Below are 16754 nucleotides of genomic sequence, written 5' to 3'. Positions count from 1 at the left end.
GCCTTGGATGGTTGCTTGAAATAATATTTAAAAAAATCCACGCCTTGGATGGTTGCTTGAAATAATATTTAAAAAAATCCACGCCTTGGATGGTTGCTTGAAATAATATTTAAAAAAATCCACGCCTTGGATGGTTGCTTGAAATAATATTTAAAAAAATCCACGCCTTGGATGGTTGCTTGAAATAATATTTAAAAAAATCCACGCCTTGGATGGTTGCTTGAAATAATATTTAAAAAAATCCACGCCTTGGATGGTTGCTTGAAATAATATTTAAAAAAATCCACGCCTTGGATGGTTGCTTGAAATAATATTTAAAAAAATCCACGCCTTGGATGGTTGCTTGAAATAATATTTAAAAAAATCCACGCCTTGGATGGTTGCTTGAAATAATATTTAAAAAATCCACGCCTTGGATGGTTGCTTGAAATAATATTTAAAAAAATCCACGCCTTGGATGGGTGCATGAAAAAATATTAAAAAAAAAATCCACGCCTTTGATGGGTTCTTGAAAAAATATTTTAAAAAAATCTACGACTTGGGTGGGTTCTTGAAAAAATATTTAAAAAAATCCATGCCTTGGATGGTAGCTTAAAAATATTAAAAAAATCCTCGCCTTGGATGGGTGCTTAAAAATATTAAAAAAATCCTCGCCTTGGATGGGTGCTTAAAAATATTAAAAAAATCCTCGCCTTGGATGGGTGCTTAAAAATATTAAAAAAATCCTCGCCTTGGATTTGTGCTTAAAACAATATTTATAAAAATCCACGCCTTGAAATGGTGCATGAAAAAACATTTTTAAAAAAATCGACGCCTTGGAAAAATTATTTTTAAAAAAATCAACGCCTTTAGATGGGTGCTTGAAAAAATATTTTTAAAAAATCTACGCCTTTGTTGGGAGTTTGAAAAATATTTTTAAAAAAATAGACGTCTTGGATGGTTTCTTAAAAAATAATTTTAAAAAATCCAGGCCTTGGATGGTTGTTTAAAAAGTAATTTTAAAAAAGCACGCCTTGGTTGGGCGCCATGGATGTGTGTTTAAAAAAACATTTTTAAAAAAATCCGCGCCATGGATGGGTGATTGAAAAAATATTTAAAAAAAATCCACGCAATGGATGGGTGTTTGAAAAAATATTTTTAAAAAATCCACGCAATGGATGGGTGTTTGAAAAAAACCAACGCATTGATTTGTAGCTTGAAAAAATATTTTTAAAAAAATCCTCGCATTGGATTGTAGCTTGAACAATATTTTTAAAAAAAATCCACGCATTGGATTGTAGCTTGAAAAAGTATTTTTAAAAAAATCCACGCATTGGACTGCAGCTTGAAAAAGTATTTTTAAAAAAATTTCACGCCTTGGATGGTGCTTGAAAACATATTTTTAAAAAATCCATACCTTGGTTGGGAGCGTGAAAAATATTTCTATACAATCCACGCCTTGGATGGGTGCTTAAAAAAATATTTTAAAAAATCCACGCCATGGATAGATGAATGAAGAATATTTTAAAAAATCCTCGCAATGGATGGGTGTTAAAAAATATATTTTTAAAAAAATCCACGAATTGGATTGTAGCTTGAAAAAATATTTTTAAAAAAATCCACGCAATGGATTGTAGCTTGAAAAAATATTTAAAAAAAAAAAATCCACGCCTTGGATGGTTGCTTGAAAAAATATTTTTAAAAAAATCCACGCCTTGGATGGTTTCTTGAAAAAATATTTTTAAAAAATCCACGCCTTGGATGGTTGTTTGAAAAGTAATTTAAAAAAATGCACGAATTGGTTGGTGCTTGAAAAATATTTTTAAAAAAATTCATGCATTGGTTGGGTGCTTGAAAAAAATTTCGAAACAATCCACGCCTTGGTTGGGTGCTTGAAAAAAATTTCGAAACAATCCACGCCTTGGTTGGGTGCTCGAAAAAAATTTCGAAACAATCCACGCCTTGGTTGGGTGCTCGAAAAAAATTTCGAAACAATCCACGCCGTGGTTGGGTGCTTGAAAAAAATTTCGAAACAATCCACGCCTTGGTTGGGTGCGTGAAAAAATATTTATAAAAAAATCCACGCCTTGGATGGGTGCCTGAAAAAATATTTATAAAAAAATCCACGCCTTGGATGGGTGCGTGAAAAAATATTTATAAAAAAATCCACGCCTTGGATAGGTGCTTGAAAAAATAATTTTAAAATAATCCACGTCTCGGTTGGGTGCTTGAAAAATATTTTTAAAAAAATGGACGCCTTGGATTTTGTGCTTGAAAAATATTTTTAAAAAAATGGACGCCTTGGATTTTGTGCTTGAAAAATATTTTTAAAAAATTCACGCCTTGGATTGCAGCTTGAAAAACTATTTTTAAAAAAATCCACGCCTTTGGATGGGAGTTTCAAAAAATATTTTTAAAAATATCCACGCCTTTGGATGGGAGTTTCAAAAAATATTTTTAAAAATATCCACGCCTTTGGATGGGAGTTTCAAAAAATATTTTTAAAAATATCCACGCCTTTGGATGGGAGTTTCAAAAAATATTTTTAAAAATATCCACGCCTTTGGATGGGAGTCTCAAAAAATATTTTTAAAAAAATCCACGCCTTGGATGGGTGCTTGAAAAAATATTTTAAAAATCTAAGACTTGGATGGGTACTTCAAAAATTATTTTAAAAAATCCAAGCCTTGGATGGGTGCTTCAAAAATTATTTTAAAAAATCCAAGCCTTGGATAAGTGCTTCAAAAATATTTTAAAAAATGTGTTATGTTTATTTCTTTCTATTTTTGATGAACTAAAATATTTCCTTATTTAATTTCCCTCTATATTTTACCCCAATTTGAAATAAAAACACCAGTTTTAATTTTTTGTTTATTTTATTTGTTTTTTATTCACCTTTTTCTTTGTTTCTTATTTCATTCGTAATCATCATTTTTTTGTGTTGTAACATAAACATTTTCATTATTTTATATATATTTTTCTTCTTTTTCTTCAATATATATGTATATGCATATTCATTAATACTTATGTTTGTTTTAATTATAATTAATTATTTTTAATTTTATAAACTATCGCTTAGCCAAACTAACATTTTATATATAAATACTATTATTATTAATATTTTTTACTCAAAACTATTTTCTTTATTTTTCAAATATATAATTAATGATAAGAATTTTCTTTTTTTTATTGGATTCTTAATTTTTTTAATACAAAATTTACAAAAAATAAAATAAAACTTAAAAAAGTAATTTTTGTTTAAAAAAATCTAATTATTTGTTAAGCTGATATTAATTTATTTTGTTGTCACTTAAATTTATGTTATAAATATTCTTTTAATATATGTTTTTTTTTGTTTGCTTTTCTCTACAAATATTTCAATTAAATTTTTATTGATTATTTTTCGTTTTCTATATATATTTAGAGCTAATTGTATAATTTATCTTATTGTATTATGTAGAGTTATTTAATTTTTTTAATATTATTTTAACATTTAAAAAGCTACAATTTTGTTTTATTTTTTTTTAGTATTTATTACTATGTATGTATATTATGTTTAATTATAATTCTATGATATATGCATTTTATTGAACATATGGACTGAAAATTATCTCGAACTTGCTAATATGCTATTGAGAGCATTATTATTATTTATTTTTATTTGAATTTAATGGGCATAACTTTAGTTATTTCAATATCGTTAAATCTGCATTCTTATTTTCATTTCTGCATCAAAAATAATTGAATTTCCCGAGGAATCATATAAATTTTCAGCAAATGTCCTAAAATTCGTAGAATTGTCATTATTTTCCATTTCCGCCTAAAAGTATGCTCATATGTTGTCTCTTAGGTGCATCACCCTAATATTTTTATATTGATGTCTAGATGTCGTTTTACTACTTATTTGAATATCGATCGTTATCAATTCCCGCCTTATTGGTTATGTTTCACATGCAATGCGCCAAATAATAATACTAATAGAATTTAATATCAATATTGATGTATAGATGGCGTTGTAGTATTATTAGTATTTTAATATCACGGATATTTTAAAAATGTTCGTGCCTTTCCAGAATGAATTTTTGCAGCTCCCCCGCCTGAATGATCTTCTAGCTAAATTTATTATATAGGGAAGGGAATCCGTCAATGCGCCAAATAATAATATTAATAGAATTTAATATTAATATTGATGTATAGATGGCGTTGTAGTATTAGTTGAATATCAGGGAAATTATAAAAATTATCGTGTCCTTCTAGAATGAATTTTTGCAGCTCTACCGCCTGGATGATCTTCTAGCAAAATTTATTATATAGGGAATCCGTCACATGGGAACTATTTTTACATTTTTAGGAAATCACGCCACTAACAAATCTTCCTTCACAAATCATTTCCTTGGTAAATTGAACCTTTTTGATGGGGCCTGAAATTTATATTTATTTTGTTCGACCTTTCTAGTTTAAAAATATTTAAAAACCCAATAAAATAATTATATTTAAGATCAAGTCCGCGATCATTTTCTGTCCATATGCCAGTTAAGTATTTTTCTAGCGTATATGAAATCTAATTATTATATATATATATATATATATATATATATATATATATATATATATATATATATATATATATACTAAATATTTTTTTATATTTTCTAATATTTTATGTGATTTTTGTTGTTGTTATTTTATATGATATTTTCCACCTTTTAATTTTTACGACATCCAAAATTGTTTTATTTTTTTTTTGTTTCCTTTCTTCCATATATTTTTTATATCATTTTTAATTTATTTGTGTTCCTATTTATTTTTATAACTTATTTTTTGTTCTTTTTCTTATTTTTTCCTTTAACCTTTTGTCATCCATTCCATTAGTTTTAGTTTAATAACCATTCTTTGATTGTTTAACATATTTTTATGATTTTCTTATTTCTGATTTTTCTATATGTTTTCTGTTTTTTTTTGCTTCTAAACTATACTAAATACTCGCCAACAACATTTTTTCTCGTTTTGTTTTCATTTGAAATTAAAATATATTTTTGGTTTATTTATAACGAACCCTATGGGCTTGTACATTATATACATTTCCTAATATGGGGATTTTTTTTATAATATTATGGCTTAATATGGATAAATAAAATTATATTCAAAATAACAATGTTCAGATTAAACACTCTGTATGGTTTAATACTCCAGGAGGATATGTTACAAATTCTGGAAAAAATCTTTCAATGCCACAAGTGGAGTCTTGGGTAATATTACCCGAAGAAAACTGCTAAACAAAATCACTCCTCTCATGTATAAATTGAGACACACACAGCCTCAATAAATTGGAAAATCTCAGAAGGTTTTCCGTACCTAGTTTGCTTGTGTCAGCGAGATCGTGAAGGAACGGTCGAGTGCTCAACCGTTTCCTGCTCTTCTTCGTTTCCTGATCTGTGACAATAGTCCTTGTGTAGTGTATGTAGGGGCTTTGTAACCGATTAGCCCAGTCTTGCTAGGTTCCATTGGTTGTGGAACTAATAGCAACAGAATATTCCAACAACGCCACCTCTGGGCTAAAATAAAAACTACAGGTAGTTAGCAAAGACCACAATCATGCATTCATTTCCTGATCTGTGACAATGGTCGTTGTGTGGTGTATGTAGGGGCTTTGTAATCGATTAGCCCAGTCTTGCTAGGTTCCATTGGTTGTGGAACTAAAAGCAACAGAATATTCCAACAACGCCACCTCTGGGCTAAAATAAAAACTACAGGTAGTTAGCAAAGACCACAATCATGCATTCATTTCCTGATCTGTGACAATGGTCGTTGTGTGGTGTATGTAGGGGCTTTGTAATCGATTAGCCCAGTCTTGCTAGGTTCCATTGGTTGTGGAACTAAAAGCAACAGAATATTCCAACAACGCCACCTCTGGGCTAAAATAAAAACTACAGGTAGTTAGCAGAGACCACAATAATGCATTCATTTAATTCTTAATTCGACGCCTCCAAACAATAGTATGCTAAGTCGACTTAGCATGTTTTCAAGTTCTTTACATTTTTATATTTAACGTCCTTTAACTTAAATTCTGTCAAATTTTGGTAATGATCGGACAATCCGAACAGAAGTTATAAACAAATATTTCCTTAGCATAGTACTGAAGGTCAAAGAAATTTCCAAATTTTTAGAGCTTGTCCTGTAAAACTCGCTTTTCAGAATTAGCAAACTATTATTTGGAGGTGTCGAACGTCCTTTAACTCAAATTCTGTCAAATTTTGGTAATGATCGGTCAATCCGAACAGAAGTTATAAACAAATATTGACTTAGCATAGTACTGAAGTTCAACAAAATTTCCAAACTTTGAGAGCTTCTCCTGCAAAACTCACTTTTTAGACTTAGCATACTATTATTTGGAGGTGTCGAATTGGTGAAATTGAAAGCAGATACTTCAACCATTTATTAACAAGGTTACCTGTAGTAGATTGATGATCTGGTGGCTATGGTGGCATTGCCAACATTAAAAATGGGTTGAGAAATGCCTTTTATAACCATATGTCACCTACTAACACCATACACCAAGTGAACTGAATCTTAGTAGCCCATGATTGTTGAAATTGCTATCATCATTATGAGGGATTTACTACTAAAGATTATTGCCGCAAATTGACGATCTGATCTATGGTGGAGTTGCCAGTTTTAAAACAACATTGTTATGGCCTGATTAATTCTAGTTTCTATTCTAGGAAAGGTTTTTGGAAATCACTACCAGAAGGGTTAAAAATCCACTATCAGCACTGTTCATTTACGTAGATTTAAGATTTGATCTATTTATAAAACAGCATGATTGTGAGCATGCAGTCAGTGACTAATCAAAAATTATTAAAAAATTCTATATTTGAAAATTCATTCAGAAAGTTTAGCGATGGTTTAGCTCCTCAGATAATGGTTTTTGCATTGGATATGAACTAAGATTTTTTTTTATAAATCATGTTGTGTTATGTTCGACACACCAGTGTAGGGTGTCAGTGTAGCTTGATTTTTAAAATTTCTTCTAGTATGGTACGAACCCTTAGCAGGCTATCCCTCCCTTTAGATATGAAACAACTTGCGATCTTTCCTTATTGCCACCTTGGCGTATTGCCCATAAGATTGCGTTGCTGATTTCTTGCCCATTGACGGAGACAATTTTAATGCCTAGTATTACCGTCAGAGGCAATTTCATTGTTCATGTCGATATTTGTAAACACTTTTTACTAGGCGTTTACACACAGACAGTATTGGCAAGACAATAGCAAAGTTACAAACCATTTTCTCCAATACATTCATACTTTTCTCTATATTTAAAAATTTATAAATGTATTAGTGGAAAAGGTTTGTATTTTTGCAATTGTCTTGCCAATACTGGCATTGGTAAACGCAGGGTTAGAAACATTCAGACCATTGCTCTTATTTAAAATTTGAAGGATAGTTTAGTTAAGCTGTAGCATGTACACAATTATATGTGATTGATATCTTTGCTAATTATAGCTTTGCCATTTTGCTCAAAACATGCTTTGCCGATATTATTTCCTTAGTATTGTTTACCGAGGCAATTTGCATACATCGATCTTTGAATAGACTTTTCTAGACCCGATCAGATCAATACTTTAAAATTTGTCATTATTTCCACCTGCCTCACGTACAAAACTATATGGGGTTGTGATCTTTGCAAATTAAAGTGTTGCCATTTTGCCCTAAGCTATCGTTGTCGATTCTCTTGTCCTCAGTGTTGTCGTTTCTTAAAGAAAACTTAATTGAAACTTAAAAGGGATTTTTCTGGAGGAAACACATCTCGAATACTTCCACTGATAGCATAGAAATTTCCCTTTTTTCCTTTTTGAGATGGTTGTGAGTATTTAAATTAGATAATTTGACTGAACAGTAATAGTCGATAGCCGGGATCAAATATTAGTAATTGCTTCTAATTATCTAATTTATCTAATTTAATTTATTAAGGTTTGATTTACTGATATATTATAAAAAATATTTTTCAAAAAACAAGGATATTTTTACAAAAATATATTTTTGAAAAATCCAGGATTTAATAAAAAATATTTTTGAAAAAATGCAGGATTTTTGAAAAAATTTCAATAAAAAATACAGGATTTTTGAAAAAAGAGTTATTTTAAAAATCCCCAATTTTGAAGAAATAATATTTAAAAAAATCTATGATTTTTTAAAAAAATTTTATTTAAAAAATTCAAGATATTTGAAAAAATATTATACGATTTTAAAGAATTTTTTTTTAAAAATGTTCGATTTTTAAAGGAAATTTTTTTTTAAAAAATGCTCGATTTTTAAAGAAAATTTTTTTAAATCGTGGATTTTTGAGAAATATTTTTTTAAATAGTGGATTTTAAGGAGTATTTTTTGAATATTTATTTTGAAAAATGTTCTTTAAAAAATGCAGGATTTTTGAAAAAAAAAAAGTTATTTTAAAAATCCCCGATTATTGAAGAAATAATATTTAAAAAAATCTACGATTTTTAAAAAAATTCAAGATATTTGAAAAATATTATACGATTTTTAAAGAATTTTTTTTTTAAAAAAATCTTTGATTTTTTTAAGAATTTTTTTTAAAAAAATCCTCGATTTTTAAAGAATATTTTTTTAAATAGTGGATTTTAAAAGAATATTTCTTTAAATAGTGGATTTTAAGAAATATTTTTTTTAAAATTTATTTATATATTATATATTAAAAAAAATCATAATAAAATATATTTTTTAACAATTTCAAGATTTTTTAAAAATATTCTTTAAAAAATCCAGGATTTTTAAAAAATATTAGAGATAAAAATTTTTGAAAAAATCCAGGATTTAATAAAATATATTTTTTTTAGAAAATCCAGGATTTTTGAAAAATATTCTTTAAAAAATGCAGGATTTAAAAAAAAAAATATTTTAAAAATCCACGATTTTTGAAGAAATAATATTTAAAAAAATCTAAGATTTTTGAAAAAAAATTATTAAAAAAATTCAAGAATTTTGAAAAAATATTATTCGATTTTTTAAGAAAAGTTTTTAAAAAATCTTTGATATTTAAAGAAAATTTTTTAAATTGAGGATTTTTAAGGAATATTTTTTTTTTTAAATAGTGGATTTTAAGGAATATTTTTTAATATATATTATATATTTAAAAAATCATAGAAAAATATATTTTTTAACAATTTCAGGATTTTTGAAAAATACTCTTTAAAAAATTTAAAATCTTTAAAAAATATTCCAGGCAACAATTCTTTAAAAAATCAACGATTTGAAAAAATACTATTTAAAAATTCCACGGTTTTTGAAAAATTTTATTTAAAAAATTTACGATTTAAAAAAAAAATAATATAAAAAATCTAAGATTTTTTTTAAAAAAATTATTATTTGAAAAATCTATGATTTTTGAAAAAAAAAACATTTAAAAAATTATAATTTTAGAAAAAAATATTAATTAACAATCCACAATTTTTGACAAATAATATTACAAATAATCCACGATTTTTAAGAAATATTTTTTGACAAAATATTCTTAAAAAATCCACGATTTTTTTAAAAAATATTTTTTTTTGAAAAAATTTTCACGAATTTTAATACGATTTTTTAAAAAATATTTCTTTTTTGTTTTAAAAAATATTGTTAAAAAAAAGATTTTTGAAAAAATATGATTCGATTTTTAATGAATATTTTTAAATCATGGATTTTTAAGGAATATTTTGTTTAATATTTTTTTTAAAAAATCTTCGATTTTTAAAGAATATTTTTTTTAAATCGTGGATTTTTAAGGAATATTTTTTTTAATCGTGGATTTTTAAGGATTTTTTTTTAAATAGTGAATTTTAAGGAATATTTTTTTAATATATATTCATATATTATATATTAAAAAAAATCATAATAAAATATATTTGTAAACAATTTCAGGATTTTTGAAAAAAGATCTTTAAAAAATCCAGGATTTTTTAAAAAATATTCCAGATAACAGTTCTTTAACAAATCAACGATTTAAAAAAATACTATTTAAAAAATCCACGGTTTTTTAAAAATGTTATAAAAAATCCATGAATTTAAAAAAATTATAATTTTCGAAAAAGTATTAATTAAACAATCCACAATTTTACAAAAAATCCACGATTTTTAAGAAATATCAAATATTCAAAAAATCAACGATTTTTTAAAAAATATATATTTTTTGAAAAATGTTCTTTAAAAATGCAAGATTTAAAAAAAAAATTCCAAAGTATTCTATAAAAAATCCACGTTGTTGTACAAAATAATCTTTAAAAAATCCAAATTTGGCCACTTACGTCATGTACGAAATTATTTTCGGTTGTGATCTTCGCTAATTATAGTGTTGCCATTTGCCCTAAAGCTTGCGTTTCCAATATTTTTTAATTTGCATTAACTGCCTTAATTCAAATTAATTCGTGCATTATCCACATTCTTAATGCACAAAATCTAACTGAATTTAAAGGGCATTTTTAGGTATTTCAATATGGCAATACCGTAGAAGAGAGCCCATATTCACATGAGGGAGAGAGCATATTCATGCTCTGAGACACAAGGAAAACAAAAAATAGAGTGCAAACAACAACAAAACAGCAATTAGCTGTTTCGTAAACGCAGAAACTGTCGTCTGCCAGGCTAAAATTAAATGCACATCTTAATGCAAATTAACGTTGCCGTCTGTCTAGGGTACTAACGAGGCAATGTTAATGGCTCTTGGATATACTTTTCTAGAGGCGATCGGATCACTACTTTAAATTTGGTTATTATTTGTCTGAACAAAAACAGGGTAAATGCACAAAACGACCACGAAAACGCGACAAAATCGATTAGTTGTCAATGAGAGCCATACCTAAAATTTTTGCAAAACATTTCGAAGCTGAAAAACGTCATCTTGTGGTACTTTTATAGCGGCTCTTAAAATAAAGAACGAGAAGGACATTGAAGGTAGCGAGTTAAAAGGTCGAAGTGCTCTACGAAAATAATCCTCATTCGATTCGACTGAAGACATGTCATCTCAAAAATAAGGTAAAACAACAGTGAACAAAGATATAACGCTAATTCCTGATGCCTTACAGGGTCTCTAGCAAAAACTTCATCACACCATAACGCGGAAGTTCGACTCACGGCGGATCTGTCCTTCGGGGTTTTTAATATACTCACTAAGGCCTTTTTCCCCAAGAGGAATTTTCCGTGCCCCAGGCTTTCACCACCATTTTGTTGCACAGTGTAATATGGTCAATAAAATTGGGTTGGCAATATATGTAGCTGGGTAATCGTGTATTTTTGTTACTTTTTCAACTTTGGCAACGTTGTGGCATAATAATGATATTGATAGAAGATTGAGAATTTGAATTGTAACGTAAATTCTTATTAATCAGTTACTTTATTATGTTAACAAAGACAACTACTATATAGACGTTTCTTAACCCTTCAGATTCTTTCCACGTTATTGATGTGCTTTTGTTTCCATAATTATGCAATTATCGCTTAGTTTGCTATTTGTTTGTATTTGTTGTACCTTTTCATGTTTGTTTTGATAGTTCAATCATTGAACTTCAGTGACGTCATTGCTGTCTTTCGACTACCTTGTGTTTGTCGTCCTCTAACCCGTATATGCGTGTGTGCGTCTGAATGTTTCTTGCACCGTTGGTTTCTAGATGTTGCCAAATTTTCTAGAAGAATCGGCAACGAAAAGCTCTTGGGCATAAATACCGGGAATCAGTCACTTCAGTTGTAAATCTACTCGCAAACTACAAACGTCATCTAGTAAAGAAGTAACGGAAAGCGGTGTTCTACTGGAATTAAGCTGTGTGCTTAGTGAATACATTCGATTGGGAATAAGTGTAATAAAGTCAATAAAGCATTGTAGAATCTTAAACTGAAACGAACCCAGAGAATCAGCGACTTCAGTTGTAAATCTACTCGCAAACTACAATCGTCATCTAGTAAAGAAGTAACGGAAAGCTGTGTTCTACTGGAATTAAGCTGTGTGCTTAGTGAATAAAGTCGATTGAGGATAAGTGTAATAAAGTCAATAAAGCATTGCAGAATCGTAACGAACCCAGTTTTATTTAATACAAATCATGTCGGGGAATAAAACAACATCTACACTCGATTAATTGAAACATAATTCCTTAATAATCTTCACTCAATCAATTATAATTGGGGAAAATTAATAAGTGAATTCGGTATAACTAATGAATATTTTTTCTACTTCTTAGGAAAACGTTAAATGTTTTTGTTTATAGGCTATAAATAATTATTTTCAATATAATTATATTTTATAAAAGTAAGCCATAATTTATTTGAAAGAGTTCCCTTTTTATACTCTGGTTATTTTTATTTCTCAATATTTAAGTTTTTTAACTAAGTCAGTGATGGTCAAACACACTCCATTACACATTCAGGGTGATTATGGATGTAAACTCCGCGTGAGTTTTGTCTTTCTGCCGTTTCAACTAAAAGGACCAAGTGTTGATATTCAAGGAGTTGATATTCGTAATTGGTCTGATTATTTCCAAAGTCACCTACTAAACCATGCAGAAAAAAACTTCCAGTTTCCATTTAAATGTCTTGCGTCTTGCGGTGTTAAGCAGTGTCCTGTTGTGTGGGTTGCCCATCACTGATCTCAAGTAAGGAGTGTAAAAAATAATGTTCTTTAAAAACTTAATATAAAAGCCAGCCTCATTGTGAGCGTAATGTCGCTTAGAATCTGGAGATACACAGTCGGATTCAGAAGTCCACTGTGAAGCATTTTCCTTCAATTGATTTTCGATTTCTTGTTGGCAACTTAAGCTAACTTGATTGAAGTTGGTTTCGCGGTCAATTTTTGAAGGACAATTCTAAATAGAGGGTGCAATTCCAAAACTCGCCCTATGAAAAATCTTGAGATTTGGTGGTCGATTTTAAAGCTTTGTCTTTTGAAGTCAAGCTCGTAGTATGTAAGGGGAATTAGAAAATCAAAAATTAAATAAAAGAAATATATTTCAATGAAAAAATCGTTTTTTATTTAAAAACAAAATAATCAAAAATAATTAATTTACAAATTAAAAGTACATACAATTGACAACTTTAGATTAAAAGAAAATATACAAAAAATAAGCTGCACAAAATTATTTAAACATATTTACATACTCTTTAAGTTAAAATATTGCAAAATTAAGGAAAATGAAGGACGCAATTATTGTAGAACTTCAGGTAATGGTCAAATTAGGTGAGCTGTATCGAGTTCCTTTCCTTTAAAGTTATGGAAACATCGAGACCGACTAATATCCCAAATAAATGTCTATTATGCAATGCAATGATGAGGAAAGACATCTTTCGCGGCATTGAATTTCTGCCAATATTAGGGAAATTAGTTTCAATATTTCCTTAATTGTCATGATGACATCTTCATTAATCTTACACCTTAAAGCTGCCACAAAACTTAAAAATTATTTATAAAGGCACAAAATTAGGCAAATTAACATAATCTCTATTTTTTTTATAAAATGAATACTTAATTGTAATTTTCATAGAAGAAGAAAGTAGCTAGGCCACTGGTTTTAAAAATAAGAATTATACATACATATACAAAATGTCTTTTAGAATTTCATATTTGTTTTTTATTTTTCGTAGGAAGTTGGATAGAGATTCAAAGTTGAAAGTGGAATATTTAAAAAAAAACTTATTTTTTAAATTATATTGACTGGCTTTGACTTGTCATTTATGTTACAAACACTTCTAATACAAGATTAAAAAAAGAAATGTAATTAATTTAAAATTAAGATTTGAATTTGTTTCTCTTTTAAAAAAATTATTAATTTTTTAAAGAATTAATTAATTTAAAATTAAGATTTGAATTAGTTTCTTTTTAACAAAAAATATATATTTTTTATTAAGAATTATTTTAAATTTTTAAAGGGTGTTCAAACCAAAGAATTTTAAATTATTTGCTTAATTGTTTTTACGTTTGCTGTTTTTTTGTTTTCTTTTTCATATTTACTATTGTTTTTGTTGTGGATTTTTTCGTTTTTTGTTGTTGTTCTGTATTTGTTTCTTTTTTATTTGTAATTTAATGCATAAACAGTCTTTTTTAGTTCACAATAACTTAAAAGAGACAAGAGGACTAAAATCTAAAATTAATTTACATTTATTTGTTTTTTTATTTATTTTTTAATAATTGTTTTTAAATATTTCTTTAAATATTTATTTAGTTATTAAGTAAATTTAAAAAATATAAATGGAAAATATAGCAAAATTGTATTTGTTTACTAATTAGTGATGTAAAAGCAGGCAGGGCAGAGTTTTTTTCCTTGATAATAATAAGACTTAATATTTAATAACAAAATTGTTTAAATTTACGTTTTTTTTTGTATTTTTTCACAATTAACATGTATGGAAGTTATAATTGTTCAAGTATTTAAAAACATTTACATAAAAATTTTTAATATTAATTATAATAACAATATTAAAACATTTTTGTGGAAACTGTTATACGGATATTATCATCTTAATAAATAATTTGAAGTATAGTCATGCGAATAAATAAAATTAAAAAAAATCCGAGTAAATCGTAGACAGGGGACACTTGTATAACAGTTTCACAAATGTTATACGAATATTATCATCTTAATAAATAATTTGAAGTATGCGAATAAGTACAATTTAAAAAAATCCAAGTAAATCGTAGACAGGGGACATTTGTATAACAGTTTCAAAAGTGTTATACATATTATATTATTTATTAATTTTTGATGGCAATACTAAACCAACAAGGCATTGTCATATGTTTTCCATTTGTTCGGGCTTTGCGGGAAAGATAACCTATAGGAGACACTTGTATAACAGTTTCACATGCTAACTTTTATACGAATATTATCATCTTAATAAATAATTTGAAGTATGGTCATGCGAATATATATTATTTAAAAAAAATCCAAGTAAATCGTAGACAAGGGACACTTGTATAACAGTTTCAAAAGTGTTATACATATTATATTATTTATTAATTTTCGATGGCAATACAAAAGCAACAAGGCATTGCCATATTTTTTTTCCATTTGTTCTGGTTTTGCGGGAACTGTTATACAAAGATAACCTACAAGAGGCACTTGTATAACAGTTTTACATGTTAACTGTTATACGAATATTATCATGTTAATAAATAATTTGAAGTATGGTCATGCGAATAAATAATATTTTAAAAAGTTCCAAGTAAATCGTAGACAGGGGACACTTGTATAACAGTTTCAAAAGTGTTATACATATTGTATTATTTATTAATTTTTGATGGTAATGCAAAACCAACAAAGCATAACCTTATTTTTTCTATTTGTTCGGGATTTGCGGGAACTGTTATACAAAGATAACCTCAAATGTTTTTTATTAAAATAATTTATAAGAGTACTGATCTGTTTGACTACAGCAAATTATCCATAAGTAATTTTATGTTTGGAGAAGCAAATAAATAGAAAATTTAAAGCGTATGACATTGTATAACAGTTTTAAAAGTGTTATAAAAAATGAATTGTGTACTAATTCCCGATATAAAATACAAAAGCAGATATTACAAGACTTTGTAATAATTTTTCCATTTATAAGGTTTTATAAACTGTTATACAAAGATAATTTTTATATAATTAGAACTTTTTGGCTACAAAAAATTATGTAATGTTATTGATTAAATTTTTAAAGACATAAAAACTGTTATACTGCATAGTATAACAAATAAATAAAATTTCCATGGTATAACAGTTTAAGGATTTTATTTAACTCATTCTCAGCATCAACAATGATGATTTTTATTACTTTGTATAAATAAGTATATCGGAAACTGTTATACGAAGGTAGTTGTTATTAAATCGGAACTTTTTTTGGCTACATAAAATTATGTAATGTTCTTGATTAAATTTATAAATACATAACAACTGTTATACTACATAGTATAACAAATAAATACAAAATCTAAATGTTCCACGACCAGTGGTTGCCATACATTTTAGTTAGTATACGTGTTTAGAGCTGGTATAACGGTTTAAGGTATTTATTTAAATCATTCTCAACATCACCAATGGCGATTCATCATAAGGTGTAGACTTCGTAATAATTATTTAACAGATGGTATAACAGATTTAGAGCTTTCAAAAGTGTAATTTTTGCAATGCCTTCATAAGATTAATATTTTTTTATGTTAGGTATAACAGCCAGAATAGCCCCAAGTAAATTTTGTTATAAAGCTAAAATATTTTCTAAGCTCATAGCACCGTGGAAATTGTTATAATGTTGATATGAAACTGTTATATGTTGCATTTTGAAGTTATTTCTTCGATACTTCTGCGACTTAACTGTCATATATGAGCATTTAACCTATGAATGCCACAAATTCAAATGCCTATTCTTAAAATAAAATGGATTGGAGAAAAAAAAAATGCTCTAGAGTTGTTATATCTCTGATACTTCTACAAGTTAACTGTTATATGTCTGTATTTAACCTGCGAATGTGAAATTTATATGGCTTTTCTTAAAACAAAAATCCCCTGGAAGTGTAAATTTTTGTGGTAATTTTGTAGACTGTTATACACAAATCTTTGCTTTAATTCATTCCAAAAATTTATTCTTTGTATTTTATATAGTTTATATGGATATTTCCCACTTGGAAAAATGTCTTGTTATATTTAGACTGTGTATAACATCTTCATAGCATATTTAACTAAACCAATAACTGTTATAAATATGTCAAGTATTCACCTGCTATATAACTTTTATATGCAAACAAGAATTAAATAACA

Source organism: Musca autumnalis, unplaced genomic scaffold (genome assembly GCF_047663935.1).
Source record: "Musca autumnalis isolate F117 unplaced genomic scaffold, ASM4766393v1 scaffold_2, whole genome shotgun sequence".
NCBI lineage: Eukaryota > Metazoa > Arthropoda > Insecta > Diptera > Muscidae > Musca > Musca autumnalis.
This window is presented reverse-complemented; position numbering follows the sequence as displayed.